Source organism: Aythya ferina (genome assembly GCF_964211825.1).
Source record: "Aythya ferina genome assembly, chromosome: 8".
Classification (NCBI taxonomy): Eukaryota; Metazoa; Chordata; class Aves; order Anseriformes; family Anatidae; genus Aythya; species Aythya ferina.
The window spans coordinates 755851-775276 of NC_140304.1; positions in this window are offsets into that span (position 1 = coordinate 755851).

Consider the following 19426-nt stretch of genomic DNA (forward strand, 5'->3'; position numbering starts at 1 on the left):
TCCCCCTAAGCCTACCTGATGTTCTCCAAAACCCACAATTTACACTTTTTCACCAGGATGACCAACATGAACCAAACGAAAACCCAAAACGAGACACCAAAACACGTCAAAAACACCCCAAAAATAAAGGGATCACCCATAAACTGGAAGAAAATCCCCAAAAAGCACGGATCCAATCCCAAAACCACCCTAAACCTACCTGATGTTCTCCAAAACCCACAATTTACCATTTTCCACCACGATGACCAACGAGTAAACAACAAAACCCAACGGAGACCTCCAAACACCTCAAAAATTTCCCAAAAAAGAGCAGGACCACCCCAAGAAACAGAAGAAAACACCAAAAAACATGACTCTGCCCCAAAAGTCCCCCTAAACCTACCTGATGTTCTCCAAAACCCACAATTTACAATTTTTCACTATGATGACCAACAAGAACCCAACTAAAACCCAACGGAGACCCCAAAACACGTCATAAACACCCCAAAAAAGAACAGGATCACCCAAAAAAAAACAGAAGAAAAGCCCAAATACCATGAATCCACCCCAAAATTCCCCTAAACCTACCTGAAGTTCTCCAAAACCCACAATTTACAATTTTCCACCACCATGACCACGGAAAACCCAAGGAATACCAACGGAGACCCCAAAACACGTCAAAAACACCCCAAAAAAGAACGGGATCACCCCCAAAAACGAAAGAAAATCCCCCAAAACCATAGATCCAATCCCAAAACCAACCTAAACCTACCTGATGTTCTCCAAAACCAACAATTTACCCTTTTCCACCATGATGACCACGGAAAACGCAACGAAACCCAATGGAGACCCCAAAACACGTCAAAAACACCCCCAAAATGAATTGGATCACCCCCCCCCCAAAAAAAAAAAAACAGAAGAAAACCCCATATATCAGGAATCCACCCCAAAAGTCCCCCTAAACCTACCTGATGTTCTCCAAAACCCACAATTTACACTTTTCCACCATGATGACAACGGAAAACACAACGAAACCCAACGAAGAACCCAAAACACGTCAGAAACACCCCAAAAATGAATTCGATCACCCCAAAACTGGAACAAAATCCCCCAAAACCATAGATCCACCCCAAAAACACCCTAAATCTACCTGATGTTCTCCAAAACCCACAATTTACACTTTGCCACCATGATGACCACGGAAAACCCAACGAAACCCAACGGAGACCACAAAACACGTCAAAAACACGCCGAAAAACAACTGGATCACTAGAAAAAACAGAAGAAAACCCTAAAAACCATGAATCTGCCACAAAAGTCCTCATAAACCTACCTGATGTTCTCCAAAACCCACAATTTACACTTTTCCACCATGATGACCACGGAAAACCCAACGAAACCCAACGGAGACCACAAAACACGTCAAAAACACCCCAAACAAGAACAGGATCACCCCCAAAACCAAAGAAAACCCCAAAAAGCACGGATCCAATCCCAAAACCACTCTAAACGTACCTGATGTTCTCCAAATCCAAATGTCCACTCCCAACCACCATAAAACCCATTAGGAACTCAACGAAACCCAACGGAAACCCCAAAACACGTCAAAAACACCCCAAAAAATAACTGAATCAGAAGAAAAAACACCAAAAACTATGAATTTCCCCGCAAAACCACCCTAAACTCACCTGATCTTCTTCAAAACCCACAATCCACTCCCATTTCCCTTAAGGACCAACGAGAATCCAACTAAAACCCAACGGAGACCCCAAAACAAGTCAAAAACACCCCAAACAAGAACGGAATCACCCCCAAAACTGGAAGAAAATCCCCAAAAAACATAGATCCACCCCAAAACCACACTAAACCTACCTGATGTTCTCCAAAACACGCAAGTTAAACTTTTCCAACATGATGAAAAACAAGAACCCAACAAAACCCAACGGAGACCCCAAAACATGTCAAAAACACCCCAAAAAAGAACGGGATCACCCCCAAAACTGGAAGAAAATTCCTCCCCAAAAATTTACAATTTTCACCAGGATGACCAACATGAACCAAACGAAAACCCAAAACGAGACACCAAAACACGTCAAAAACACCCCAAAAAAGAAAGGGATCACCCATAAACTGGAAGAAAATCCCCAAAAAGCACAGATCCAATCCCAAAACCAGCCTAAACCTACCTGATCTTCTCCAAAACCCACAAATTTACCCTTTTCCACCATGATGACCATGGAAAACCCAACGAAACCCAATGGAGACAAAAAACGTCAAAAAAAAAAAAAAAAAAAAAAAAAAAGAACAGGATCTCCCCAAAAAACAGAAGAAAAACCCAAATGCCATAGATCCACCCCAAAAGTCCCCCTAAGCCTACCTGATGTTCTCCAAAACCCACAATTTACACTTTTTCACCAGGATGACCAACATGAACCAAACGAAAACCCAAAACGAGACACCAAAACACGTCAAAAACACCCCAAAAATAAAGGGATCACCCATAAACTGGAAGAAAATCCCCAAAAAGCACGGATCCAATCCCAAAACCACCCTAAACCTACCTGATGTTCTCCAAAACCCACAATTTACCATTTTCCACCACGATGACCAACGAGTAAACAACAAAACCCAACGGAGACCTCCAAACACCTCAAAAATTTCCCAAAAAAGAGCAGGACCACCCCAAGAAACAGAAGAAAACACCAAAAAACATGACTCTGCCCCAAAAGTCCCCCTAAACCTACCTGATGTTCTCCAAAACCCACAATTTACAATTTTTCACTATGATGACCAACAAGAACCCAACTAAAACCCAACGGAGACCCCAAAACACGTCATAAACACCCCAAAAAAGAACAGGATCACCCAAAAAAAAACAGAAGAAAAGCCCAAATACCATGAATCCACCCCAAAATTCCCCTAAACCTACCTGAAGTTCTCCAAAACCCACAATTTACAATTTTCCACCACCATGACCACGGAAAACCCAAGGAATACCAACGGAGACCCCAAAACACGTCAAAAACACCCCAAAAAAGAACGGGATCACCCCCAAAAACGAAAGAAAATCCCCCAAAACCATAGATCCAATCCCAAAACCAACCTAAACCTACCTGATGTTCTCCAAAACCAACAATTTACCCTTTTCCACCATGATGACCACGGAAAACGCAACGAAACCCAATGGAGACCCCAAAACACGTCAAAAACACCCCCAAAATGAATTGGATCACCCCCCCCCCAAAAAAAAAAAAAAAAAAAAAAAAAAACAGAAGAAAACCCCATATATCAGGAATCCACCCCAAAAGTCCCCCTAAACCTACCTGATGTTCTCCAAAACCCACAATTTACACTTTTCCACCATGATGACCACGGAAAACCCAACGAAACCCAACGGAGACCACAAAACACGTCAAAAACACGCCGAAAACCAACTGGATCACTAGAAAAAACAGAAGAAAACCCTAAAAACCATGAATCTGCCCCAAAAGTCCTCATAAACCTACCTGATGTTCTCCAAAACCCACAATTTTCACTTTTCCACCATGATGACCACGGAAAACCCAACGAAACCCAACGGAGACCACAAAACACGTCAAAAACACGCCGAAAACCAGCTGGATCACTAGAAAAAACAGAAGAAAACCCTAAAAACCATGAATCTGCCCCAAAAGTCCTCATAAACCTACCTGATGTTCTCCAAAACCCACAATTTACACTTTTCCACCATGATGACCACGGAAAACCCAACGAAACCCAACGGAGACCACAAAACACGTCAAAAACACCCCAAACAAGAACAGGATCACCCCCAAAACCAAAGAAAACCCCAAAAAGCACGGATCCAATCCCAAAACCACTCTAAACGTACCTGATGTTCTCCAAATCCAAATGTCCACTCCCAACCACCATAAAACCCATTAGGAACTCAACGAAACCCAACGGAAACCCCAAAACACCTCAAAAACACCCCAAAAAATAACTGAATCAGAAGAAAAAACACCAAAAACTATGAATTTCCCCGCAAAACCACCCTAAACTCACCTGATCTTCTTCAAAACCCACAATCCACTCCCATTTCCCTTAAGGACCAACGAGAATCCAACTAAAACCCAACGGAGACCCCAAAACAAGTCAAAAACACCCCAAACAAGAACGGAATCACCCCCAAAACTGGAAGAAAATCCCCAAAAAACATAGATCCACCCCAAAACCACACTAAACCTACCTGATGTTCTCCAAAACACGCAAGTTAAACTTTTCCAACATGATGAAAAACAAGAACCCAACAAAACCCAACGGAGACCCCAAAACATGTCAAAAACACCCCAAAAAAGAACGGGATCACCCCCAAAACTGGAAGAAAATTCCCCCCCCCAAAAATTTACAATTTTCACCAGGATGACCAACATGAACCAAACGAAAACCCAAAAGGAGACACCAAAACACGTCAAAAACACCCCAAAAAAGAAAGGGATCACCCATAAACTGGAAGAAAATCCCCAAAAAGCACAGATCCAATCCCAAAACGAGCCTAAACCTACCTGATCTTCTCCAAAACCCACAATTTACACTTTCTCACCAGGATGACCAACATGAACCAAACGAAAACCCAAAACGAGACACCAAAACACGTCAAAAACACCCCAAAAATAAAGGGATCACCCATAAACTGGAAGAAAATCCCCAAAAAGCACGGATCCAATCCCAAAACCACCCTAAACCTACCTGATGTTCTCCAAAACCCACAATTTACCATTTTCCACCACGATGACCAACGAGTAAACAACAAAACCCAACGGAGACCTCCAAACACCTCAAAAATTTCCCAAAAAAGAGCAGGACCACCCCAAGAAACAGAAGAAAACACCAAAAAACATGACTCTGCCCCAAAAGTCCCCCTAAACCTACCTGATGTTCTCCAAAACCCACAATTTACAATTTTTCACTATGATGACCAACAAGAACCCAACTAAAACCCAACGGAGACCCCAAAACACGTCATAAACACCCCAAAAAAGAACAGGATCACCCAAAAAAAAACAGAAGAAAAGCCCAAATACCATGAATCCACCCCAAAATTCCCCTAAACCTACCTGAAGTTCTCCAAAACCCACAATTTACAATTTTCCACCACCATGACCACGGAAAACCCAAGGAATACCAACGGAGACCCCAAAACACGTCAAAAACACCCCAAAAAAGAACGGGATCACCCCCAAAAACGAAAGAAAATCCCCCAAAACCATAGATCCAATCCCAAAACCAACCTAAACCTACCTGATGTTCTCCAAAACCAACAATTTACCCTTTTCCACCATGATGACCACGGAAAACGCAACGAAACCCAATGGAGACCCCAAAACACGTCAAAAACACCCCCAAAATGAATTGGATCACCCCCACCCCAAAAAAAAAAAAAACAGAAGAAAACCCCATATATCAGGAATCCACCCCAAAAGTCCCCCTAAACCTACCTGATGTTCTCCAAAACCCACAATTTACACTTTTCCACCATGATGACAACGGAAAACACAACGAAACCCAACGAAGAACCCAAAACACGTCAGAAACACCCCAAAAATGAATTCGATCACCCCAAAACTGGAACAAAATCCCCCAAAACCATAGATCCACCCCAAAAACACCCTAAATCTACCTGATGTTCTCCAAAACCCACAATTTACACTTTGCCACCATGATGACCACGGAAAACCCAACGAAACCCAACGGAGACCACAAAACACGTCAAAAACACGCCGAAAAACAACTGGATCACTAGAAAAAACAGAAGAAAACCCTAAAAACCATGAATCTGCCACAAAAGTCCTCATAAACCTACCTGATGTTCTCCAAAACCCACAATTTACACTTTTCCACCATGATGACCACGGAAAACCCAACGAAACCCAACGGAGACCACAAAACACGTCAAAAACACCCCAAACAAGAACAGGATCACCCCCAAAACCAAAGAAAACCCCAAAAAGCACGGATCCAATCCCAAAACCACTCTAAACGTACCTGATGTTCTCCAAATCCAAATGTCCACTCCCAACCACCATAAAACCCATTAGGAACTCAACGAAACCCAACGGAAACCCCAAAACACCTCAAAAACACCCCAAAAAATAACTGAATCAGAAGAAAAAACACCAAAAACTATGAATTTCCCCGCAAAACCACCCTAAACTCACCTGATCTTCTTCAAAACCCACAATCCACTCCCATTTCCCTTAAGGACCAACGAGAATCCAACTAAAACCCAACGGAGACCCCAAAACAAGTCAAAAACACCCCAAACAAGAACGGAATCACCCCCAAAACTGGAAGAAAATCCCCAAAAAACATAGATCCACCCCAAAACCACACTAAACCTACCTGATGTTCTCCAAAACACGCAAGTTAAACTTTTCCAACATGATGAAAAACAAGAACCCAACAAAACCCAACGGAGACCCCAAAACATGTCAAAAACACCCCAAAAAAGAACGGGATCACCCCCAAAACTGGAAGAAAATTCCTCCCCAAAAATTTACAATTTTCACCAGGATGACCAACATGAACCAAACGAAAACCCAAAACGAGACACCAAAACACGTCAAAAACACCCCAAAAAAGAAAGGGATCACCCATAAACTGGAAGAAAATCCCCAAAAAGCACAGATCCAATCCCAAAACCAGCCTAAACCTACCTGATCTTCTCCAAAACCCACAAATTTACCCTTTTCCACCATGATGACCATGGAAAACCCAACGAAACCCAATGGAGACAAAAAACGTCAAAAAAAAAAAAAAAAAAAAAAAAAAAAGAACAGGATCTCCCCAAAAAACAGAAGAAAAACCCAAATGCCATAGATCCACCCCAAAAGTCCCCCTAAGCCTACCTGATGTTCTCCAAAACCCACAATTTACACTTTTTCACCAGGATGACCAACATGAACCAAACGAAAACCCAAAACGAGACACCAAAACACGTCAAAAACACCCCAAAAATAAAGGGATCACCCATAAACTGGAAGAAAATCCCCAAAAAGCACGGATCCAATCCCAAAACCACCCTAAACCTACCTGATGTTCTCCAAAACCCACAATTTACCATTTTCCACCACGATGACCAACGAGTAAACAACAAAACCCAACGGAGACCTCCAAACACCTCAAAAATTTCCCAAAAAAGAGCAGGACCACCCCAAGAAACAGAAGAAAACACCAAAAAACATGACTCTGCCCCAAAAGTCCCCCTAAACCTACCTGATGTTCTCCAAAACCCACAATTTACAATTTTTCACTATGATGACCAACAAGAACCCAACTAAAACCCAACGGAGACCCCAAAACACGTCATAAACACCCCAAAAAAGAACAGGATCACCCAAAAAAAAACAGAAGAAAAGCCCAAATACCATGAATCCACCCCAAAATTCCCCTAAACCTACCTGAAGTTCTCCAAAACCCACAATTTACAATTTTCCACCACCATGACCACGGAAAACCCAAGGAATACCAACGGAGACCCCAAAACACGTCAAAAACACCCCAAAAAAGAACGGGATCACCCCCAAAAACGAAAGAAAATCCCCCAAAACCATAGATCCAATCCCAAAACCAACCTAAACCTACCTGATGTTCTCCAAAACCAACAATTTACCCTTTTCCACCATGATGACCACGGAAAACGCAACGAAACCCAATGGAGACCCCAAAACACGTCAAAAACACCCCCAAAATGAATTGGATCACCCCCCCCCCAAAAAAAAAAAAAAAAAAAAAAAAAACAGAAGAAAACCCCATATATCAGGAATCCACCCCAAAAGTCCCCCTAAACCTACCTGATGTTCTCCAAAACCCACAATTTACACTTTTCCACCATGATGACCACGGAAAACCCAACGAAACCCAACGGAGACCACAAAACACGTCAAAAACACGCCGAAAACCAACTGGATCACTAGAAAAAACAGAAGAAAACCCTAAAAACCATGAATCTGCCCCAAAAGTCCTCATAAACCTACCTGATGTTCTCCAAAACCCACAATTTACACTTTGCCACCATGATGACCACGGAAAACCCAACGAAACCCAACGGAGACCACAAAACACGTCAAAAACACGCCGAAAACCAACTGGATCACTAGAAAAAACAGAAGAAAACCCTAAAAACCATGAATCTGCCACAAAAGTCCTCATAAACCTACCTGATGTTCTCCAAAACCCACAATTTACACTTTTCCACCATGATGACCACGGAAAACCCAACGAAACCCAACGGAGACCACAAAACACGTCAAAAACACCCCAAACAAGAACAGGATCACCCCCAAAACCAAAGAAAACCCCAAAAAGCACGGATCCAATCCCAAAACCACTCTAAACGTACCTGATGTTCTCCAAATCCAAATGTCCACTCCCAACCACCATAAAACCCATTAGGAACTCAACGAAACCCAACGGAAACCCCAAAACACCTCAAAAACACCCCAAAAAATAACTGAATCAGAAGAAAAAACACCAAAAACTATGAATTTCCCCGCAAAACCACCCTAAACTCACCTGATCTTCTTCAAAACCCACAATCCACTCCCATTTCCCTTAAGGACCAACGAGAATCCAACTAAAACCCAACGGAGACCCCAAAACAAGTCAAAAACACCCCAAACAAGAACGGAATCACCCCCAAAACTGGAAGAAAATCCCCAAAAAACATAGATCCACCCCAAAACGACACTAAACCTACCTGATCTTCTCCAAAACACGCAAGTTAAACTTTTCCAACATGATGAAAAACAAGAACCCAACAAAACCCAACGGAGACCCCAAAACATGTCAAAAACACCCCAAAAAAGAACGGGATCACCCCCAAAACTGGAAGAAAATTCCCCCCCCCAAAAATTTACAATTTTCACCAGGATGACCAACATGAACCAAACGAAAACCCAAAAGGAGACACCAAAACACGTCAAAAACACCCCAAAAAAGAAAGGGATCACCCATAAACTGGAAGAAAATCCCCAAAAAGCACAGATCCAATCCCAAAACGAGCCTAAACCTACCTGATGTTCTCCAAAACCCACAATTTACACTTTCTCACCAGGATGACCAACATGAACCAAACGAAAACCCAAAACGAGACACCAAAACACGTCAAAAACACCCCAAAAATAAAGGGATCACCCATAAACTGGAAGAAAATCCCCAAAAAGCACGGATCCAATCCCAAAACCACCCTAAACCTACCTGATGTTCTCCAAAACCCACAATTTACCATTTTCCACCACGATGACCAACGAGTAAACAACAAAACCCAACGGAGACCTCCAAACACCTCAAAAATTTCCCAAAAAAGAGCAGGACCACCCCAAGAAACAGAAGAAAACACCAAAAAACATGACTCTGCCCCAAAAGTCCCCCTAAACCTACCTGATGTTCTCCAAAACCCACAATTTACAATTTTTCACTATGATGACCAACAAGAACCCAACTAAAACCCAACGGAGACCCCAAAACACGTCATAAACACCCCAAAAAAGAACAGGATCACCCAAAAAAAAACAGAAGAAAAGCCCAAATACCATGAATCCACCCCAAAATTCCCCTAAACCTACCTGAAGTTCTCCAAAACCCACAATTTACAATTTTCCACCACCATGACCACGGAAAACCCAAGGAATACCAACGGAGACCCCAAAACACGTCAAAAACACCCCAAAAAAGAACGGGATCACCCCCAAAAACGAAAGAAAATCCCCCAAAACCATAGATCCAATCCCAAAACCAACCTAAACCTACCTGATGTTCTCCAAAACCAACAATTTACCCTTTTCCACCATGATGACCACGGAAAACGCAACGAAACCCAATGGAGACCCCAAAACACGTCAAAAACACCCCCAAAATGAATTGGATCACCCCCCCCCCAAAAAAAAAAAAAAAAAAAAAAAAAAAAACAGAAGAAAACCCCATATATCAGGAATCCACCCCAAAAGTCCCCCTAAACCTACCTGATGTTCTCCAAAACCCACAATTTACACTTTTCCACCATGATGACCACGGAAAACCCAACGAAACCCAACGGAGAACCCAAAACACGTCAAAAACACCCCAAACAAGAACAGGATCACCCCCAAAACCAAAGAAAACCCCAAAAAGCACGGATCCAATCCCAAAACCACTCTAAACGTACCTGATGTTCTCCAAATCCAAATGTCCACTCCCAACCACCATAAAACCCATTAGGAACTCAACGAAACCCAACGGAAACCCCAAAACACCTCAAAAACACCCCAAAAAAGAACTGAATCAGAAGAAAAAACACCAAAAACTATGAATTTCCCCGCAAAACCACCCTAAACTCACCTGATCTTTTCAAAACCCACAATCCACTCCCATTTCCCTTAAGGACCAACGAGAATCCAACTAAAACCCAACGGAGACCCCAAAACAAGTCAAAAACACCACAAACAAGAACAGGATAACCCCTAAAAAAGAAAGAAAACCCCAAAAAAACATAGATCCACCCCAAAACCACACTAAACCTACCTGATGTTCTCCAAATCCCAAAGTCCACTCCCAACAAACTTAAAACACATTAGGAAATCAACAAAACGCAACGGAAACCCCAAAACACGTCAAAAACACCACCAAAAAAAGTGGGATCACCCCCAAAACCGAAAGAAAACCCTAAAAGCCGTTGATCCACCCCAAAAGTCCCCCTAAACCTACCTGATGTTCTCCAATACCCACAATTTACCCGTTTTCACCATGATGAACAACAAGAACCCAACAAAACCTAACGGAGACCCAAAAACACGTCAAAAACACCCCAAAAAATAACTGAATCAGAAGAAAAAACACCAAAAACTATGAATTTCCCCACAAAACCACCCTAAACTCACCTGATCTTCTTCAAAACCCACAATCCACTCCCATTTCCCTTAAGGACCAACGAGAATCCAACTAAAACCCAACGGAGACCCCAAAACAAGTCAAAAACACCACCGAAAAAAGCGGGATCACCCCAAAAAAACAGAAAAAAAAAACAAATACCATGAATCCACCCCAAAAGTCCCCCTAAACCTACCTGATGTTCTCCAAAACCCACAATTTACCCTTGTCCACCATGATGACCACGGAAAACGCAACGAAACCCAAGGGAGACCACAAAACACGTCAAAAACACCCCCAAAATGAATTGGATCACCCCCCCACCAAAAAAAAAAAAAAACAAAAAAAAAAAAAACAGAAGAAAACCCCATATATCAGGAATCCACCCCAAAAGTCCCCCTAAACCTACCTGATGTTCTCCAAAACCCACAATTTACACTTTTCCACCATGATGACCACGGAAAACCCAACGAAACCCAACGGAGACCACAAAACACGTCAAAAACACCCCAAACAAGAACAGGATCACCCCCAAAACCAAAGAAAACCCCAAAAAGCACGGATCCAATCCCAAAACCACTCTAAACGTACCTGATGTTCTCCAAATCCAAATGTCCACTCCCAACCACCATAAAACCCATTAGGAACTCAACGAAACCCAACGGAAACCCCAAAACACCTCAAAAACACCCCAAAAAAGAACTGAATCAGAAGAAAAAACACCAAAAACTATGAATTTCCCCGCAAAACCACCCTAAACTCACCTGATCTTTTCAAAACCCACAATCCACTCCCATTTCCCTTAAGGACCAACGAGAATCCAACTAAAACCCAACGGAGACCCCAAAACAAGTCAAAAACACCCCAAACAAGAACGGAATCACCCCCAAAACTGGAAGAAAATCCCCAAAAAACATAGATCCACCCCAAAACCACACTAAACCTACCTGATGTTCTCCAAAACACGCAAGTTAAACTTTTCCAACATGATGAAAAACAAGAACCCAACAAAACCCAACGGAGACCCCAAAACATGTCAAAAACACCCCAAAAAAGAACGGGATCACCCCCAAAACTGGAAGAAAATTCCCCCCCCCAAAAATTTACAATTTTCACCAGGATGACCAACATGAACCAAACGAAAACCCAAAAGGAGACACCAAAACACGTCAAAAACACCCCAAAAAAGAAAGGGATCACCCATAAACTGGAAGAAAATCCCCAAAAAGCACAGATCCAATCCCAAAACGAGCCTAAACCTACCTGATCTTCTCCAAAACCCACAATTTACACTTTCTCACCAGGATGACCAACATGAACCAAACGAAAACCCAAAACGAGACACCAAAACACGTCAAAAACACCCCAAAAATAAAGGGATCACCCATAAACTGGAAGAAAATCCCCAAAAAGCACGGATCCAATCCCAAAACGAGCCTAAACCTACCTGATGTTCTCCAAAACCCACAATTTACCATTTTCCACCACGATGACCAACGAGTAAACAACAAAACCCAACGGAGACCTCCAAACACCTCAAAAATTTCCCAAAAAAGAGCAGGACCACCCCAAGAAACAGAAGAAAACACCAAAAAACATGACTCTGCCCCAAAAGTCCCCCTAAACCTACCTGATGTTCTCCAAAACCCACAATTTACAATTTTTCACTATGATGACCAACAAGAACCCAACTAAAACCCAACGGAGACCCCAAAACACATCATAAACACCCCAAAAAAGAACAGGATCAACCAAAAAAAAACAGAAGAAAAGCCCAAATACCATGAATCCACCCCAAAATTCCCCTAAACCTACCTGAAGTTCTCCAAAACCCACAATTTACAATTTTCCACCACCATGACCACGGAAAACCCAAGGAATACCAACGGAGACCCCAAAACACGTCAAAAACACCCCAAAAAAGAACGGGATCACCCCCAAAAACGAAAGAAAATCCCCCAAAACCATAGATCCAATCCCAAAACCAACCTAAACCTACCTGATGTTCTCCAAAACCAACAATTTACCCTTTTCCACCATGATGACCACGGAAAACGCAACGAAACCCAATGGAGACCCCAAAACACGTCAAAAACACCCCCAAAATGAATTGGATCACCCCCCCCCCAAAAAAAACAAAACAGAAGAAAACCCCATATATCAGGAATCCACCCCAAAAGTCCCCCTAAACCTACCTGATGTTCTCCAAAACCCACAATTTACACTTTTCCACCATGATGACAACGGAAAACACAACGAAACCCAACGAAGAACCCAAAACACGTCAGAAACACCCCAAAAATGAATTCGATCACCCCAAAACTGGAACAAAATCCCCCAAAACCATAGATCCACCCCAAAAACACCCTAAATCTACCTGATGTTCTCCAAAACCCACAATTTACACTTTGCCACCATGATGACCACGGAAAACCCAACGAAACCCAACGGAGACCACAAAACACGTCAAAAACACGCCGAAAAACAACTGGATCACTAGAAAAAACAGAAGAAAACCCTAAAAACCATGAATCTGCCACAAAAGTCCTCATAAACCTACCTGATGTTCTCCAAAACCCACAATTTACACTTTTCCACCATGATGACCACGGAAAACCCAACGAAACCCAACGGAGAACCCAAAACACGTCAAAAACACCCCAAACAAGAACAGGATCACCCCCAAAACCAAAGAAAACCCCAAAAAGCACGGATCCAATCCCAAAACCACTCTAAACGTACCTGATGTTCTCCAAATCCAAATGTCCACTCCCAACCACCATAAAACCCATTAGGAACTCAACGAAACCCAACGGAAACCCCAAAACACCTCAAAAACACCCCAAAAAATAACTGAATCAGAAGAAAAAACACCAAAAACTATGAATTTCCCCGCAAAACCACCCTAAACTCACCTGATCTTTTCAAAACCCACAATCCACTCCCATTTCCCTTAAGGACCAACGAGAATCCAACTAAAACCCAACGGAGACCCCAAAACAAGTCAAAAACACCACAAACAAGAACAGGATAACCCCTAAAAAAGAAAGAAAACCCCAAAAAAACATAGATCCACCCCAAAACCACACTAAACCTACCTGATGTTCTCCAAATCCCAAAGTCCACTCCCAACAAACTTAAAACACATTAGGAAATCAACAAAACGCAACGGAAACCCCAAAACACGTCAAAAACACCACCAAAAAAAGTGGGATCACCCCCAAAACCGAAAGAAAACCCTAAAAGCCGTTGATCCACCCCAAAAGTCCCCCTAAACCTACCTGATGTTCTCCAATACCCACAATTTACCCGTTTTCACCATGATGAACAACAAGAACCCAACAAAACCTAACGGAGACCCAAAAACACGTCAAAAACACCCCAAAAAATAACTGAATCAGAAGAAAAAACACCAAAAACTATGAATTTCCCCACAAAACCACCCTAAACTCACCTGATCTTCTTCAAAACCCACAATCCACTCCCATTTCCCTTAAGGACCAACGAGAATCCAACTAAAACCCAACGGAGACCCCAAAACAAGTCAAAAACACCACCGAAAAAAGCGGGATCACCCCAAAAAAACAGAAAAAAAAAACAAATACCATGAATCCACCCCAAAAGTCCCCCTAAACCTACCTGATGTTCTCCAAAACCCACAATTTACCCTTTTCCACCATGATGACCACGGAAAACGCAACGAAACCCAAGGGAGACCACAAAACACGTCAAAAACACCCCCAAAATGAATTGGATCACCCCCCCACCAAAAAAAAAAAAAAACAAAAAAAAAAAAAACAGAAGAAAACCCCATATATCAGGAATCCACCCCAAAAGTCCCCCTAAACCTACCTGATGTTCTCCAAAACCCACAATTTACACTTTTCCACCATGATGACCACGGAAAACCCAACGAAACCCAACGGAGACCACAAAACACGTCAAAAACACCCCAAACAAGAACAGGATCACCCCCAAAACCAAAGAAAACCCCAAAAAGCACGGATCCAATCCCAAAACCACTCTAAACGTACCTGATGTTCTCCAAATCCAAATGTCCACTCCCAGCCACCATAAAACCCATTAGGAACTCAACGAAACCCAACGGAAACCCCAAAACACCTCAAAAACACCCCAAAAAAGAACTGAATCAGAAGAAAAAACACCAAAAACTATGAATTTCCCCGCAAAACCACCCTAAACTCACCTGATCTTTTCAAAACCCACAATCCACTCCCATTTCCCTTAAGGACCAACGAGAATCCAACTAAAACCCAACGGAGACCCCAAAACAAGTCAAAAACACCCCAAACAAGAACGGAATCACCCCCAAAACTGGAAGAAAATCCCCAAAAAACATAGATCCACCCCAAAACCACACTAAACCTACCTGATGTTCTCCAAAACACGCAAGTTAAACTTTTCCAACATGATGAAAAACAAGAACCCAACAAAACCCAACGGAGACCCCAAAACATGTCAAAAACACCCCAAAAAAGAACGGGATCACCCCCAAAACTGGAAGAAAATTCCCCCCCCCAAAAATTTACAATTTTCACCAGGATGACCAACATGAACCAAACGAAAACCCAAAAGGAGACACCAAAACACGTCAAAAACACCCCAAAAAAGAAAGGGATCACCCATAAACTGGAAGAAAATCCCCAAAAAGCACAGATCCAATCCCAAAACGAGCCTAAACCTACCTGATCTTCTCCAAAACCCACAATTTACACTTTCTCACCAGGATGACCAACATGAACCAAACGAAAACCCAAAACGAGACACCAAAACACGTCAAAAACACCCCAAAAATAAAGGGATCACCCATAAACTGGAAGAAAATCCCCAAAAAGCACGGATCCAATCCCAAAACCACCCTAAACCTACCTGATGTTCTCCAAAACCCACAATTTACCATTTTCCACCACGATGACCAACGAGTAAACAACAAAACCCAACGGAGACCTCCAAACACCTCAAAAATTTCCCAAAAAAGAGCAGGACCACCCCAAGAAACAGAAGAAAACACCAAAAAACATGACTCTGCCCCAAAAGTCCCCCTAAACCTACCTGATGTTCTCCAAAACCCACAATTTACAATTTTTCACTATGATGACCAACAAGAACCCAACTAAAACCCAACGGAGACCCCAAAACACATCATAAACACCCCAAAAAAGAACAGGATCAACCAAAAAAAAACAGAAGAAAAGCCCAAATACCATGAATCCACCCCAAAATTCCCCTAAACCTACCTGAAGTTCTCCAAAACCCACAATTTACAATTTTCCACCACCATGACCACGGAAAACCCAAGGAATACCAACGGAGACCCCAAAACACGTCAAAAACACCCCAAAAAAGAACGGGATCACCCCCAAAAACGAAAGAAAATCCCCCAAAACCATAGATCCAATCCCAAAACCAACCTAAACCTACCTGATGTTCTCCAAAACCAACAATTTACCCTTTTCCACCATGATGACCACGGAAAACGCAACGAAACCCAATGGAGACCCCAAAACACGTCAAAAACACCCCCAAAATGAATTGGATCACCCCCCCCCCAAAAAAAACAAAACAGAAGAAAACCCCATATATCAGGAATCCACCCCAAAAGTCCCCCTAAACCTACCTGATGTTCTCCAAAACCCACAATTTACACTTTTCCACCATGATGACAACGGAAAACACAACGAAACCCAACGAAGAACCCAAAACACGTCAGAAACACCCCAAAAATGAATTCGATCACCCCAAAACTGGAACAAAATCCCCCAAAACCATAGATCCACCCCAAAAACACCCTAAATCTACCTGATGTTCTCCAAAACCCACAATTTACACTTTGCCACCATGATGACCACGGAAAACCCAACGAAACCCAACGGAGACCACAAAACACGTCAAAAACACGCCGAAAAACAACTGGATCACTAGAAAAAACAGAAGAAAACCCTAAAAACCATGAATCTGCCACAAAAGTCCTCATAAACCTACCTGATGTTCTCCAAAACCCACAATTTACACTTTTCCACCATGATGACCACGGAAAACCCAACGAAACCCAACGGAGAACCCAAAACACGTCAAAAACACCCCAAACAAGAACAGGATCACCCCCAAAACCAAAGAAAACCCCAAAAAGCACGGATCCAATCCCAAAACCACTCTAAACGTACCTGATGTTCTCCAAATCCAAATGTCCACTCCCAACCACCATAAAACCCATTAGGAACTCAACGAAACCCAACGGAAACCCCAAAACACCTCAAAAACACCCCAAAAAAGAACTGAATCAGAAGAAAAAACACCAAAAACTATGAATTTCCCCGCAAAACCACCCTAAACTCACCTGATCTTTTCAAAACCCACAATCCACTCCCATTTCCCTTAAGGACCAACGAGAATCCAACTAAAACCCAACGGAGACCCCAAAACAAGTCAAAAACACCACAAACAAGAACAGGATAACCCCTAAAAAAGAAAGAAAACCCCAAAAAAACATAGATCCACCCCAAAACCACACTAAACCTACCTGATGTTCTCCAAATCCCAAAGTCCACTCCCAACAAACTTAAAACACATTAGGAAATCAACAAAACGCAACGGAAACCCCAAAACACGTCAAAAACACCACCAAAAAAAGTGGGATCACCCCCAAAACCGAAAGAAAACCCTAAAAGCCGTTGATCCACCCCAAAAGTCCCCCTAAACCTACCTGATGTTCTCCAATACCCACAATTTACCCGTTTTCACCATGATGAACAACAAGAACCCAACAAAACCTAACGGAGACCCAAAAACACGTCAAAAACACCCCAAAAAATAACTGAATCAGAAGAAAAAACACCAAAAACTATGAATTTCCCCACAAAACCACCCTAAACTCACCTGATCTTCTTCAAAACCCACAATCCACTCCCATTTCCCTTAAGGACCAACGAGAATCCAACTAAAACCCAACGGAGACCCCAAAACAAGTCAAAAACACCACCGAAAAAAGCGGGATCACCCCAAAAAAACAGAAAAAAAAAACAAATACCATGAATCCACCCCAAAAGTCCCCCTAAACCTACCTGATGTTCTCCAAAACCCACAATTTACACTTTTCCACCATGATGAAAAACAAGAACCCAACAAAACCCAAGGGAGACCCCAAAGCATGTCAAAAACACCCCAAAAATGAATTGGATAACCCCCCCCAAAAAAAAAAAAAACAGAAGAAAACCCCAAATACCATGAATCCACCCCAAAAGTCCCCCTAAACCTACCTGATGTTCTCCAAAACCCACAATTTACACTTTTCCACCATGATGACCACGGAAAACCCAACGAAACCCAACGGTTTTAAGAAAATTAAGCAAAAGAATTTTCATAGTGTCTAGGCAAGCATTATGCAGCTCCTTACTTCAGCAGGGAGCTTTCGCAACTCCCGCTCCTCAAACAGAACTCCTTGTTTTTATAATACAAAAGACAATGAACAAACATTTATGGTGTATTATCCCAAGTTTTTGGGTTAGGGTTTTTTGCGTCTTAATGTTTTGGGGTTAGGGTTTGGAGCGCCCTAAGTTTTTGGGCTAGGGCTTTGAGCATTCCTAACGTTTTGGGTTGGTTTTGGGTTTTGAGCATCCTAAGATTTTGGGTTGGGGGTTTTAGGCATAGGTCTTCAGGGGTTTAGTGTGGTAAATAGTTTGGGTTAGGTCTGTAGGGGTTTCGAGGTTTTTTGGATGTTAGGGCTTGAGGCTTTTTTTGTAAGGGCGGTGAGGGTTCCAGTGAGTGCTGGTAAATGCAGTTCTCGAGCACTCGGCCTGTGATTGGCCATGCTGGCTGTGCGGGGAATGCTGGTAGGTGTAGTTTTCCGGCACTGGGAGGCCATGTTGTGTGCCCAGAGCATGCCAGGAGATGTAGTTCTCGGGACTCCGGACTTCCGGGAGGCCATGTTGCGTACCCAGAGTATGCCGGGAAATGTAGTTTTCGGATTCGGGACTTCCGGGAGGCCATGTTGAATGCCCAGAGCATACCGGGAGATGTAGTTCTCGGGAACTAGGGTTAGGGGCTAGGGCTGGGGCTAGAGTTAGGGTTTCGGGTGAGGGTTGGGGTTGGGGGTTATTGTTAGGGTTAGTGGTTTAGGGTTAGGCTTAGAGGGTTAGGGTTAGGGGTAGGTTTAGAGGGTTAGGGTAAGGGTTAGGGGTTAGGGGTTGGGACTGTGGTTACGCTTAGGGTAAGGGTTAGGGTGAGGGTATTAGGGTTAGGGTTTGGGTTCAGATTAGGGTAAGGGTTAGGGCAAAGGTAAGTGTTAGGGTAAGGCTAAGGGTAAGGCTTAGGGTGAGGATAAGGTTTAGGGAAAGGGTTAGGTTTAGGGTAAGGGTTGGGGTAAGGGTTAGGGTTAGGGTTAAGAGTTAGGGTAAAGGATAGAGTAATGGTAAGTATAAGGGTAGGGTAAGGATTAGGGTAAGGGTAAGGATTAGGGTTAGGTTTAGGGTAAGAATAAGGGTAAGCTAATGGTTAGTATAAGGGTAAGGGTTAGGGTAAAGGTTTTCATTTTTTAAAGCTGAAA